The 13,991-nt window shown below is 47.2% G+C and overlaps 1 long non-coding RNA gene across 1 annotated transcript; it reads left to right on the forward strand.

Annotated features, from left to right (window-relative positions):
• The first annotated feature begins 226 nt into the window (after nucleotides 1-226).
• Nucleotides 227-13,727, forward strand: LOC116978153. The gene is made up of 3 exons (XR_004413395.1): nucleotides 227-256; nucleotides 587-591; nucleotides 13,718-13,727. It is a non-coding gene; the product is annotated as an uncharacterized LOC116978153 (long non-coding RNA).
• The last annotated feature ends 264 nt before the right edge of the window (nucleotides 13,728-13,991 follow it).

Consider the following 13,991-nt stretch of genomic DNA (forward strand, 5'->3'; position numbering starts at 1 on the left):
TCCACTCTGTCGGTGCCTTTCATTATTCTGTAAGTTTCAATGAGTTCCCCTCTCAACCTTATAAACTCCAGCGAGTACAGGACCAGTGCTGTCAAACGCTCATCAAATGCTATGGTGGGAGTAAACCATAGCACCCCGGAGAAAACCCACGCAGGTCACAGGAAGAAGAACGCACAAACTCCGTACGGACAGCACCCGTAGTCAGGATGGAACACATGCCGCCCTGTCTTGCATAACTGTAGCATAACATCCCAACGTTCATGATAGACAAAAGGCTGGAGTAACTCAGCAGGACAGACAGCATCAATGGATAGAAAGAATGGGTGATGTTTCGGGTCGAGACCCCTCCTCAGATTGTCTCCTCCTCTTCCCAATGTCTATACTCAGTACCCTGACTGATGATGGGCAGTTTGCCGAACGCCTTAACACAACACAGATGGTATGCAGACCTTTTAATTTTCCCGCAACACTGCATTTTTCATTGCTATCACTGACATTAGCCGAGGACTAATTATTGCAGAACAGCAGTGGACGTATGGTAACATATCCTTTTACATTGTTCTTCAAAGTAGCAAACTAAACACAGTTGAAGTCTTTGAAAGTTAAGAGCAAAGATTATTGTCAGATGACGCAAAATGAAACAATGAAATTCTTACTTGCAGCAGCACAACATAATACTCTTAGTCTGTATACACCATAATAAACAGCAAATAAAATTTAGTTTAGTTTGAGTTTAATTTATTGTCACGTGTACCGAGGTACAGTGAAAAAAAAGCCTTTGTTGCATGTTAACCTGTCAGCAGAAAGACTGTGACAATGAAGTACCATTGATTCATCAATGGCTGCACATCCACAACAGAGACAATTCTCTATGTGTATCCTGCCTGTGACTGTGTTCTCTGTGTATCCTGCCCCGTGATCATTCACATAGTACACATGTGTGTACTACTCTGGGACAGTGTTCTCCATGTCTGCACTGCCCTGTGCTGTGTTCTCTACGTGTATATGAGTTTGGCAGACAGGAAACAAAGAGGAGGGATTAACAGGTCCCTTTCAGAATGGCAGGCAGTGACTAGTGGGGTACCGCAAGGCTCAGTGCTGGGACCACAGCTATTTACAATACACATCCAAGATTTGGATGAAGGGATTCAAAGTAACATTAGCAAATTTACAGATGACAGAAAGCTAGGTGGCAGTGTGAACTGTGAGGAGGATGCTATGAGAATACAGGGTGACTTGGTCAGGTTGGGGGAGTGGGCAGATGCAGTTTAATGCGGATAAATATGAGGTTATCCACTTTGGTAACAAAAACAGGAATGGCGTCAAGTTGGGAAAAGGGGAAGTACTACGGGATCCTTGTTCATCAGTCTATGAAAGTAAGCATGCAGGTACAGCAGGCAGTGAAGAAAGCGAATGGAATGTTGGCCTTTATAACACGAGGATTCGAATATAGGAGCAAAGAGGTCCTTCTGCAGTTGTACAGAGCCCTAGTGAGACCACACCTGGACTATTGTGTGCAGTTTTGGTCCCCTAATTTGAGGAAAGACATTCTTGTTTTTGAGGGATGGGAGCGTAGGTTTACAAGGTTAATTCCCGGGATGGCGGGACTGTCATATGCTGAGAGAATGGAGCAGCTGGGCTTGTACACTCTGGAGTTTAGAAGGATGAGAGGATATCTCATTGAAACATATAAGATTGTTAAGGTAGATAAAAGTGCTGGAGAAACTCAGTGGGTGCAGTAGCATCTATGGAGCGAAGAAAATAGGCAACGTTTCGGGCCGAATCCCTTCAGAATGATGTAGGGTGGGGGGGGTGTGGCAGGCAGAAGAAAGGAGAAAGGAAGAGGAGGAGCCAGATGACTGAGGGAGGGCTGAGAAGGGGAGGAGACAGCTAAGGCTACCAGAAATTGGAGGTCAATGTTCATGCCGCTAGGGTGCAAACTGCCCAATGAGGTGCTGCTTCTCCAATTTCCGGTGGTGCTCACTCTGTCCATGGAGGAGGCCCAGGACAGAAAGGTCAGTTTTGGAATGGGAAGGGTAGATAAAGCGCTGATCCACAGGGAGATTAGGTTGGTTAACAACAAATAGTCCTCCGTCATTTTCGCCACCTCCAACGTGACCCCACCACTCACCGTATCTTCCCATCTTCCCCCCCGTCTGCTTTCCGCAAAGACTGCTGATTAACAGGGGGAGGAGGGAGTGTTTGGGGTCGTCACTCACAGCGTGCAGATCCAAGATGGCAGCACGCAGACCCAAGGCGGCAGCACGCAGAACCATTGTGACATCATCAGCGAGACCATCTTGTTTGGATCCAATTTTTCCCCCACATTTTTGAACATTTTGATTAATAACTCGAGAAATAAAGCATGAATTCTTCAGGTAAGGCACTTTTGACCTCACGGGATATTTTTCCTGCGGGACATGTAAAAATCTTACGCTTAGCACGTCGTTATTTTCGTGAAGATGTGATTACACACAAACACACACACACACACAAATAAAGAACCAAGTTCAGAGTTCTAATAGTTACTAGACCAAGTGGGACCTATTGTGTTCCGTCCCCTCAATGTGCAGTTACGGGGAGGGGCCACCTACGGCATTACACAAACACTAACCACCCCTATACACACTAATCAACCCCCCCCCCCACAAACACACTAACCGCCCCCTTGATATTATATTAATATTATTCATTGGCTCATTTACCCCATCCCCGCCCTATCTACTGATGCATAGCCCCGAACTCGTAGGCACGTCCAGAGAGGGGGGGGGAGGGAGAGGGGGAGAGAGGGGGGAGGGGGGAGAGAGGGGGGAGAGAGGGGGGAGGGGAAAAGGGGTGGAGGGAGTTGTAGAGAAGGAGGTGGGAGAGAGGAAGGGGGAGAGGGAGGAGAGGGGGAGAGAGAGGGGGAAGGGGGAGCGGGAGGAGAGGGGGAACGGGGCGGGGTGGAGAGAGGTGGGAGTGGGGGGTATAGAGGGGGGAGAGGAGGAGAGAGAGATGAGGGGGGAGAGAGAGGGCATGAGGAGGGGTGAGTGGAGGGGGGAGCGAAGAGTGTGTGGGGAGGTGGGGGGAGGGAGGAGGGAGGAGGGAGAGGAGGGGAGGGGAGGAGGGGAGCGGGCAGCGAACGGCCAGGCGGTAGCAAGCGGGGTGACATCACACACAGCACGCAGAATAATTGTGACGTCATCAGCCAAAGCCGCTCAGTTGTATTTTCAAAGTTATTTCAGTTTGTTGAACATTTTGATTAATGACTCGAGAAATTATGCATGACATTTTCAGGTAAGGCGATTTTTGACCATGGAATAAATCTCTGTCGGAATATGTGAAAATTTCACCGTTGGCGTGTCTTTTTTCACGAAGATATGATCACACACAAACAAATCAACACACAAAACCACATACAAGATCAGAGTTGTATAGTTATACTTGAACAAGTGGGACCCTTTGGGTCCCTTCCATCAATGCGCAGTTGTGGGGGGTGGAACGGCCTTCGGCGTCACACACATACACTAAACACCCCCGCACACATATACTAACCCCCCCCCTTGAAATTATATAAATATTTTTCATTCGCTCAGTTTACCCCATCCCCCATCCTATCCACTCACGCATAGCCCCCAACTGCGCAGGGGCGGCTAGTGAGGGGGGGTGGGTGGAGAGGGAGGGGGAGAGGGGTAGAGAGGGAGAGGGAGGGGGGTAGAGATTGAGGGGTGGGGGGCACGCGGCATCGCAGGGGAGGGCTGGTCCCCGAACGCAATAGGGAGGTTTCATGGCAGTCGGGTCACGACCCATGACCCGTACTGTTGCTACGCTACTCCAAATGGATTAAACGCGATGTACTGCAGGTGGGCACTTATAATAATAATAACTTTATTTATAGAGCACTTTAAAAACAACCACTGTTGCAACAAAGCGTTGTACATGACTAATCATGGATAAAAAAGTATTACACGACAATAAAAACATTAAAAGAGAGAGTAAAAACAATAAAAAAACATAAAAAACACTAAAACAGGAGCAAAGTCTCATGCAGGGTCAAAAGCCAAGGAATAGAAATGGGTTTTAAGACTGGTTTTGAAGATGGACAGTGAGGGGGCCTGTCTGATGTGCAACGGCAGAGTGTTCCATAACGCCGGAGCAGCAACAGAGAAGGCTCTATCCCCTCTGAGCTTCCGCTTAGACCTCTTAGACCACTTACCATTGTTTCCAGCGTAGCGGGCCCGTTAAATCCCGCTGAAATTGTCCAAAAGTGAGTAGAAATTACAGTAGATAGAAACAAGAGTTGAAAGGATAACAACAGCCAGAGTGCTTGGCGAACATTGGCCGTTTGCTCACTGCATTTCATCAACAGTAAGGCATTATTTGTGTTTTTTCTTGATTCCTTTGGCATCTAAAAAGTTTCAGAAGTGATAAATCTGGCTGTAATGTTTTTAAATCGTCCATGGTTCTCGTGCGTTTTTACATACAAAATGAAAACGCATCTGAAGAAACATTTACAGCCAGATTTATCGCTTCTGAGAATTTTTAGATACCAAAGGAATCAAGAAAAAACACAAATAATGCCTTACTTGATGAAATGCAGTGAGCAAACGAGATAATTCCCAATATTTTCAATGTTTACCAAGCACTTTAGCTGCTGTTGTCCCTTCAGTTCTCGCTTCTCTATACCTTCATTTTGCTTCACGTTTGGAATTCTGAAGTTGGGTGCATGTCTCTCACACTTACCCCGACTCCCACAGTTTTTTTCAGCGCAAAAATTCACCATTTTGGCGGTTTTTAACAGGTAGGAAAGTACGCGTTTCTAGCATTAATAACATATACCAGAAGTGACGGATGTCTTCCAGTTGGATTTAGCGGCTCCATGCGTCGAGCCCTCTGACCCAGTGACCTTTTGTGCAATCACCCTATAGACCACCACTCACCAATATTCACCAGTCCCTAGATTGGGAAGGGGGCCGAGATGGAGGGGGGGAGAGAGGGAGGGGGCAGAGATGGGGGGGGGGGGTGGCGGGCAGAGAGTAAGGGGGGGCAGAGAGGGAGAGGGGCAGAGAAGGAGGGGCATGGGGAGCAGAAAGGGAGGGGGGGCAGAGAGGGTGGCGGGGCAGAAAGAGAGAGGACACAGAGGGGGTGGGGGTAGAGGCAGCACCTACCCAGGTCGTAGAGCAGCAGTCTCCCTACCAGGTGCCGGACGGCCTGAGCGAGGCTGCGGCCGGTGTGGACCCGAGCAAGGCCCGGAGCGATCTGAGGCCGGTCAAAAGCAGTGGAGGGCAGGCCGATCGTGGCTTCAGCGATGGCATGCCCACCCACTCGCGTGACAGACGATCGGGGGAGGGAGACGGAGAGGAGATCGTCCCCCGTGACGGCCAGTGATCGCCAGGTGGGATCGAGATCATCAGCGAGGAAAAGGCGTCACGATTCCCCGAGTCAATCGACAGAGGAATCGCAGGTTTTCATAGACGGCCTCTCCCAGAGGGAGTAATGGTCTCCCGGCCACCTTCCCATCGTGCTGGCAATAACGGCCGCTGCCGCCATGTTCTAGAACTTCAAGGAGCCCAGCGGAGCGCGAAGCACGCAGCATGACCTAAGCAGCAGTTTATAAATGCTAAGTGACAAATTTAAAGAAGTGAAAGTTAAGAAGCCAAGAAGTACAGATGACATAACAGGGGTGACGTCACTTGCAGCGCGAGCAGAGGCAGGCAGTCAGATCTATTTTCTAAGTTATTTGAAATTTTTGAACATTTGAACAATTACTCGAGAAATAATACATTAATTTTTCAGATAAGGCAATTTTTGATTTCATGGGATAAATCTCTACAGAAATATGTTAAAAATTTAACGTTAGCACCTCGTTTCTTCCTGTAGATGTGATCGCGCACAAACAAATAAATGCACACACACACACACACACACACACACACACACACACACACACACACACACACACACACACACACACACACATCCATATCAAAGATCAGAGTTTTATAGTTATCAGGGTAATGATATAAAGATATGAGATGATGCTAAACCAAGTGCAGACCCGAATGCACCCATTCCCTACCTGTAGCCCCCACGGGAGGCGTGGTCGTCCAACTCAAGCCATTCCCAAATGTAAGATTCCAGCACTTCCCTGCCTCCCTCAGCAGTGGGCATAAAAAAAAAATCCAGTTGCACTTGCCCTGTCTGCTGCATCAGTTCCAACTGCAATACCAATTGGCCCTTCTCCTCCTGTTGAAAAATCCCATTGAGGTGAGAAGTTCAGAGTGTTTCTGACTTGCAACTTTGTATCGAAGTGTGTGGGAAGCTGTCAGGAATGATTTAACAGTGAAAATCTTGTGAAAGTTGGATTTTTAAAACCTTAATCGCGAATAGCTTGTGAAATATCGGATGAAATCTTCATTGAAACTGATCACTGCTAGCCAGGCCATTGTGACTTCATCAGTTGAAGCTGGTCGTTTTTAATTCATGTCTTTTGATTTTTTAAAAACTTTTAATCAGTAATACATCGAGAATAATTTGAGTAATAAAGCATAAAATGTTCAGTGAAAGTGCTCTCTGCCTCGAAGGGAAAATGTCAATCAGAATATACAAAAATGTAATCATTGCCGAATAGTGTTTTCACGAATTGTGCTCCCCCAACGCACTCGTTCCCTACCCGTGGCCCCCACGGGAAGCGTGGTCCTCCAGCTCAAGCTGTTCCCGAACGAAACAGAATATGTCTGTGCCCCAATGGCGTGGTATCCTAACGCAATATTCCACCACCCAGCTGTTCCGCCAATGCAACTTAACCCGTTCCCGAATGTAAAATTCCAGCACTCCCCTGCCTCCCCTCAGCATTACTTGTGAAATGCAGGATGAAATCTTCAGTAAAGTTGAACAATGCTAGTGTGTGGGAGGGTGGGTGTAGGGAAGGGTAGTGTGGGGGGAACGATTGTGGGGGGGAGGGGTGTGGTAGGAGGGGAGGTGTGGGGGAAGGGGTGGTTGTGGGGGAAAGGGTTGTGGAGGAGGGGGGGTATGGGGGAGGGGGTGTTGTGGGGGAGGGGAGTGGGGTTGTTGGGGAGGGGGGGTGGGGGGAATGTGGGGGAGGGGGTGTGTGTAGGGGAAGATGGGGTATGGATTGTGTGGGGTTGTGGGGGTAGGGGAGGGGGTGTATGTGCTCAGTGGCTCCGGCTGTGACCGCACTCACCGTTGCAGGTCCCGGCTCCGGACTCAATCTTCGGCTCCAAGGCCCGGCACCTGTTGCACTCAGTGGGCTCCAGCCCCAGCTGCACGCATCGGCAGCTGGCTGCTCGTGGTGGTCGCCGCCCCGCCCGCGAACACAGCATCCCCCTCCGCGAACATAGCAGCCCCGTGAACCCAGGGGGGGGGGGGGGTGGGGGGCTGGATGCAGCAGGCACAGATCACCCCGCACCTTCTGCTTTTAGCCTCACGCACAGCTCCCGGTCCCACTCCGACTTCACTGAGAGGCTTCCGGTTCAACTTGCTCTCTGCCCGCAAACAGCTCACAGACTCAGCCCCGCCTCAGAGACTTTATTTTTCGCGGGTGCCGGAAGGAGCGTTACCTTCATGGTGACTAACAGGTGAAAAGACCAATCTGCTGATCTCACGATTTTTTGAATATACCTCTTTTAAAAAAAATTATTTCCCAATCGGAAAAACAACTTGGGGCTGCTGTAGAAGAGGAGGATGGTGAAATTAAAAGTATTGTATATGAATCCGCAAAGTATAAGAAGTAAAGTAGATAAGTTTGAGGCTCAGTTAGAGGTTGGTAGATATGACATTGTGGGTGAGACGTGGCTGCAGGAGGATCGGGCCTGGGAACTTAATATTCAGGGTTATACATCCTATAGAAAGGACAGGCAGGTGGGCAGAGGGAGGGTAGCTCTGCTGCTGAAGGATGGAATTCCTTCCCTTGTGAGGGAAGACATAGGGATTGATGAGGTAGAGTCACTGCGGATTGAATTGAGGAATTGTAAAGGCAAGAAGACACTAATTGGTGTTATCTACAGACCTCCAAATAGTAGCCCAGATGTAGGGTGTAAGTTTCAGCAGTAGTTAAAACTGGCATGTAACAAAGGTAATGCCACTGAGGGGATTTCAATATGCAGGTAGACTGTGAAAATCAGGTTGGTTCAGGACCCCAAGAAAGAGAGTTTGTAGAATGCCTCCGAGATGGATTCTTAGAGCAGCTTCTAATGGAGCCGACCAGAGAAAAGGCAATTCTGGATTTAGTGTTGTCCAATGAACCAGATATGATAAGAGAACTCGAGGTAAAGGAACCGCTTGGAGGTAGTGATCATAACATGATTAGTTTTAATCTGCAATTTGAGAAGGAGAAAGTTAAATCGGAAGTGTCAGTGATGCAGTTGAACAAAGGGAACTATGAAGGCATGAGAGGGGAGATGGACATAGTAGACTGGAAAGGGATCCTAGCAGGTATGACGGTGGAGCAGCAATGGCAGGAATTTCTGGGCATAATCCGGAAGACGCAGGATCATTTCATTCCAAAAAGGAAGAAAGATTCTAAGGGGAGTAGGAGGCAACCATGGCTGACAAGAGAAGTTAGGGATAGAATAAAATTAAATGAAAACATGTATAACACAGCAAAGAGTAGCCGGAAGACAGAGGATTGGGAAACTTTCACAGGACAACAGAAGGAAACAAAACGGGCAATAAGGGCTGAAAAGATGAAGTACGAAGGCCAGGAATATAAAGAAGGACAGTAAAAGCCTCTTTAGATATGTTAAGGGAAAAAGAGTAGCAAAGTCAAATGTGGGTCCCTTGAAGGCAGACACGGGTGAAATTATTGTGGGCAACAAGGAAATGGCAGAAGAGTTGAATAGGTACTTCGGATCTGTCTTCACTAAGTAAGACATAAACAATATCCCAGATGTAATGGAGGACAGATAATCTAAGGGGGTAGAGGAACAGAAATACATTTTCATTAGTCAAGAAATAGTATTGGGTAGGCTAATGGGACTGAAGGATGATAAATCCCCTGGGCCTGATGGGCTACATCCCATGGTCCTCAGGGAGTTGACTCAAGAAATAGTGGATGCATTGGTGATCATTTTCCAATGTTCAATAGATTCAGGATCAGTTCCTGTGGATTGGAGGATAGCTAATGTTATCCAACTTTTCAAGAAAGGAGCGAGAGAGAAAATGGGGAATTACAGACCAGTTAGCCTGACTTCGGTGGTGGGAAAAATGCTGGAATCAATTATTAAAGAGGTAATAATGGGGCATTTGGATAGCAGTAAAAGGATTAGTCCAAGTTAACATGGATTTATGAAAGGGAAATCATGCTTGACTAATCTTCTGGAATATTTTGAGGATATGACAAGTAAAATGGATGAAGAGGTGCCAGTGGATGTAGTGTATCTAGACTTTCAGAAAGCCTTTGATAAGCCTTTGATGGGAGACTGGTGACTAAAATTAGAGTGCATGGTATTGGGGTAGGGTGTTGACATGGATAGAAAATTGGTTGGCAGACCGGAAGCAAAGAGTAGGAGTGAACGGGTCCTTTTTTGAATGGCAGGCAGTGGTGAGTGGAGTGCCGCAAAGCTCGGTGTTGGGGACGCATGTGTTTACCATATATATTAATGATTTGGAAGAGGGAATTAGGAGCAACACTAGCAAGTTTGCAGATGACACAAAGCTGGGTGGCAGTGTGAACTGTGAAGAGGATGTTAGGAGGTTGCAGGGTGACCTGGACAGGTTGAGTGAGTGGGCAGATGCGTGTCAAATGCAGTATCTATATTACTAAAAGTAAGATCTTGACCGCTTTAAGCTCGCTGTGCTTTGATTTCCGAGGAAACGCCGCCACCTACGGCCGTCATTTTTGCCACCTCGCTCAGAGCCCCCCTCCGCCGGACTGGACCGGAGGATTTTTCCCATCGATGAAAAGTCAGAGAGATAGTAATGTTTTAAAAAAATTTGCCATACTTTCTGCTGCCCACGCTGGCAGCAGGGAGGAGGGACTATAAAACCCGGAAGTGTCTTGCCTCACTCAGTCTCTGCCAGACGGAGGAAGCAAGAGGGTCATGGCTCTCTGAGCTGCGAATAACACTGAACGCACATGGTGAGTCCCCGGGATGTGGTTTTCAGCAAACAAATGTGTTTTGTTGGCTTGCTAAGTGTTTTTTGCCCAATTGGCTTTTTAAAGTGCTTTCAGCAAACGAGTGTTTTTGCCCAATTGGCTTGGCTATTAAAGGGTTCTCAGAAAATGTGTTTTGTTGGCTTGCAAAGTGTTTTTGCCCAATTGGCTTGGGTTTTAAAGGGCTTGCTTGCAAAAGCTTTCGGATGTATAAAGCGTGAATACAATTTTTATTAGATCAGGACTGTGTTTAATTGCAAAATTGGCGCTCATACCGTGACTTCCACTTAGTGGCAAGATGGCGCCGATGACGTAATTTCCAGTTAGCAGCAAGATGGCGCTGAGTGCATCATTTCCGGTTCATGGCAAGATGGTGCTGACTGCCGACGGCACAGAGTGAAGACGTCGTTGAATAATTCAAGAGAGCTGACTGCTCTGTCTATGGTGAGTGTGTTGGACGTACATTCCTACCTGTTAAAAACCACCAAAATGGTGAATTTTTGCGCTGTAAATAATTGTGGAAGTCGGGGTAACCATGACAGACATCTATCCTACTTCAGAATTCCAAAGGTGAAGAGAAATGAAGGTAAAGAGAAACGAGAGCTGAAGAGACAACAACAGCTAAAGTGCTTGGCGAACATTGGCCGTGCAGATATCAAGATTGAAAATATTGGGAATTATTGTGTTTGCTCACTGCATTTCATCAACAGTAAGGCATTATTTGTGTTTTTCTTGATTCCTTTGGTATCCAAAAAGCTTCAGAAGTGATAAATCTGTGTGTAAAATTTTAAAATCGCCCATGATTCTGAAGTGGTTTTTTACATGCAAAAAGAAAACGCTTCTGAAGCTCAATTTATCATTAAAAAAATCTCCAGACATAGGTGTGGTGTGTGGAAAAGTAAGTTTTCTATCATTATGGTATTGAGATGTATATGTTGGCAAATAATAAAATGGCCTGACAGCTCAAACACCCACTCCCTTTCAATAGGATATTGTCAATTTGCTGAGGGTGATTATGTCCAATTAACTGCTAACAATTGTGCCATTCCTTGGCTTGCATCTGAGTAAAATGTAATTCAAAACCCACGTACGGTTTGCGATTTTTTTTTAGGATACTGTCAGCCCATCAGCTGTGAGTGACTGAACTGCCATCCCACCAGCCATGAGTGACTGCACTGCCAGCTCACCAACCGTAAGCGACAAAAACTGCCAGCCCGCCAGCCGTGAATGACTGCACTGCCAGCCCACCAGTCGTGAGTAAGTGAACTGCCAGCCCACCAGCTGTAGGTGACTGAACTGCCAGCCCACTGGCCGTGAGTGACTGCACTGCTAGCCCACCATCCGTGAGTAATTGAACTGCCAGCCCACCAGCTGTAAGTGACTGAACTGCCAGCCCACCAGCTGTGACTAAGTGAACTGCCAGCCAACCAGCTCTAAGTGACAGAACTGCCAGCCCAATAATCCATTCAGTCCATCCTCTCCCCCTTCTCTCTCACAGAGTCTGTCACCTGTTTTGGGCAGAATTTCTAGCAGTTTCTCAGCTGCCAGCCTGCCAGGTCTGAGTGACTGTACTGCCAGGCCTCAGTGACTGAGCAAAAATCCATTCGGCCGACAATGTGCATACTAGCCCCTTGGAAACCAGTCCCTTCGGCCTACAACACCCATACTAGCACAACAGAAAGCTTGCGTTGGGTGACCAGCACTCCCGTGTGATACTGGGAGCCAACGGGTCCCACTTAGTCTAGTAATATAGATAAATGTGAGGTTATCCACTTTGGCGGCAAAAACAAGGGGGCAGATTAATATCTCAATGGGGTTAGGTTAGGTAAGGGGGGGTGCAGCGAGACCTGGGCGTCTGTGGATAACCTCACATTTATCTATATTATGCTGCATCTGCCACGTATCTGCCCACTCACTCAACCTGTCCAGGTCACCCTGCAATCTCCTAACATCCTTTTCACATTTCACACTGCCACCCAGCTTTGTGTCATCCGCAAACCTGCTAGTGTTGCTCCTAATTCCCTCTTCCAAATCATTAATATATATGGTAAACAGTTGCTAGGCAAGGTGGGGTCTAGATTAGGTTTTTTCAGGAGGGGCTGGACCACCGCATGCTTGAAGCAGGTTGGAACAGTGCCTGTGGCCATAGAGCAGTTGATGATAGAGAGGATGCTGGGACTGGCTATTGCAATGACATCCTTCAGAAGGGAAGTGGGAACAACGTCAAGGGGGCAGGTTGCAGGTTTCATAGTGGAAACAAGCTTTACTTGGGACGATAGAGTAACGGGTTGGAAACAGTCTAATTTAGAAGAACAGACCAATGAGACAGCTAGGTCACGGATGGGAGGGGAAATATTCGTTCTGATGTTCTCAACTTTGCTGCTGTAAAATGTAGTAAATTCTTCACACTTAAAGCAGGACACCCAGCTAAGTTGGTACTGGGGGCAGCACATATGACAGAGGTAATGGTATTAAATAGGACCTTATGGGCGTTTTTGGAAATAAGGTCGGAAAAGTATTTTGTTTCCCGCAGACTTTACTGCTTCCTGGTATTTGAGAAGATTGTTTATCAGAAGTTCAAAGGAAATTTGAAGCATCAGATTTATACTTCCGTTCTGATTTTCTGCACTCTCTTCTTAGAGCTCTGGTGGTGTCATTGAGCCACGGCCAGCTTTTAGGCTTTTTCATTTTAAGAGAAGCAACAGAATCCAGGATGGAGGAGCAAGTGGTATTTTTTGAGGATGTGACAAGTAAAATGGATGAAGGGGTGCCAGTGGATATAGTGTATCTAGACTTTCAGAAAGCCTTTCTAGGGGCTAGTGGATTCAAGGGATATTGGGAGAAGGCAGGCACGGGTTATTGATAGAGGACGATCAGCCATGATCACAATGAATGGTGGTGCTGGCTCGAAGGGCCGAATGGCCTCCTCCTGCACCTAGTTTCGATGTTTCTATGTATTGAATAAAGAAATGAGGTCGACAGTGCTGAGATGGAGGGGAGACACCTCGATGGTGCAGATGTCGGGAGTAGATATGAGAGCTTCAAAGAATTTACTGGCAGTCGAAGAGTTTATGTAGCGGGAGTAACGAACAGGGAGATGGGATTTTGAGGGAGAGAAAGGCAGAGATGCATCAAATATAATTGCACTATGATCAGACAGACACGCATCAATAGACGACAGATGGCACAATGGGCTAAGTGTTCGGCTGGCAACCGGAAGGTAGCCGGTTCGAATCCCGCTTGGAGTGCATACTGTCGTTGTGTCCTTGGGCAAGACACTTCACCCACGTTTGCCTGTGTGTGAATGTGTGTGAATGTGTGTGAGTGATTGGTGGTGGTCGGAGGGGCCGTAGGCGCAGATTGGCAGCCACGCTTCCGTCAGTCTGCCCCAGGGCAGCTGTGGCTACAGAAGTAGCTTACCACCACCGAGTGTGACTGAGGAGTGAATGAATAATGCGATGTAAAGCGCCTTGAGTATTAGAAAGGCGCTATATAAATCCCATCCATTATTCATTATTATTAATAATTTCTATATTACAAATTGTGAGACCAGACGATAGCACCAGGTCGAGTGTATGGCCAAGCTTGTGCGTGGGTCCAGTGGTAAGTAGAGTCAGATTGAAGGACTCAACCAGGTTCATAAATTCAATCACAAGAGGCTTAGTTGGACATCAGACATGAATGTTAAAGTCACCAAGAATCAGGACCCGGTCAAATTTGGGCAACAAGCTAGAGATAAGATCAGCAGATTGTGTGATAAAGTCCTTATGCATTTTTGGTGGGCGATACACAAGAACAATTAAAAGTGGGGAGACTAGACCAACTATAATTAGTTGGTACACAAAATTGCTGGAGGAACTCAGCGGGTGCAGCAGCATCTATGGAGCAAAGGAAATAG

Source organism: Amblyraja radiata, chromosome 10 (genome assembly GCF_010909765.2).
Source record: "Amblyraja radiata isolate CabotCenter1 chromosome 10, sAmbRad1.1.pri, whole genome shotgun sequence".
NCBI lineage: Eukaryota > Metazoa > Chordata > Chondrichthyes > Rajiformes > Rajidae > Amblyraja > Amblyraja radiata.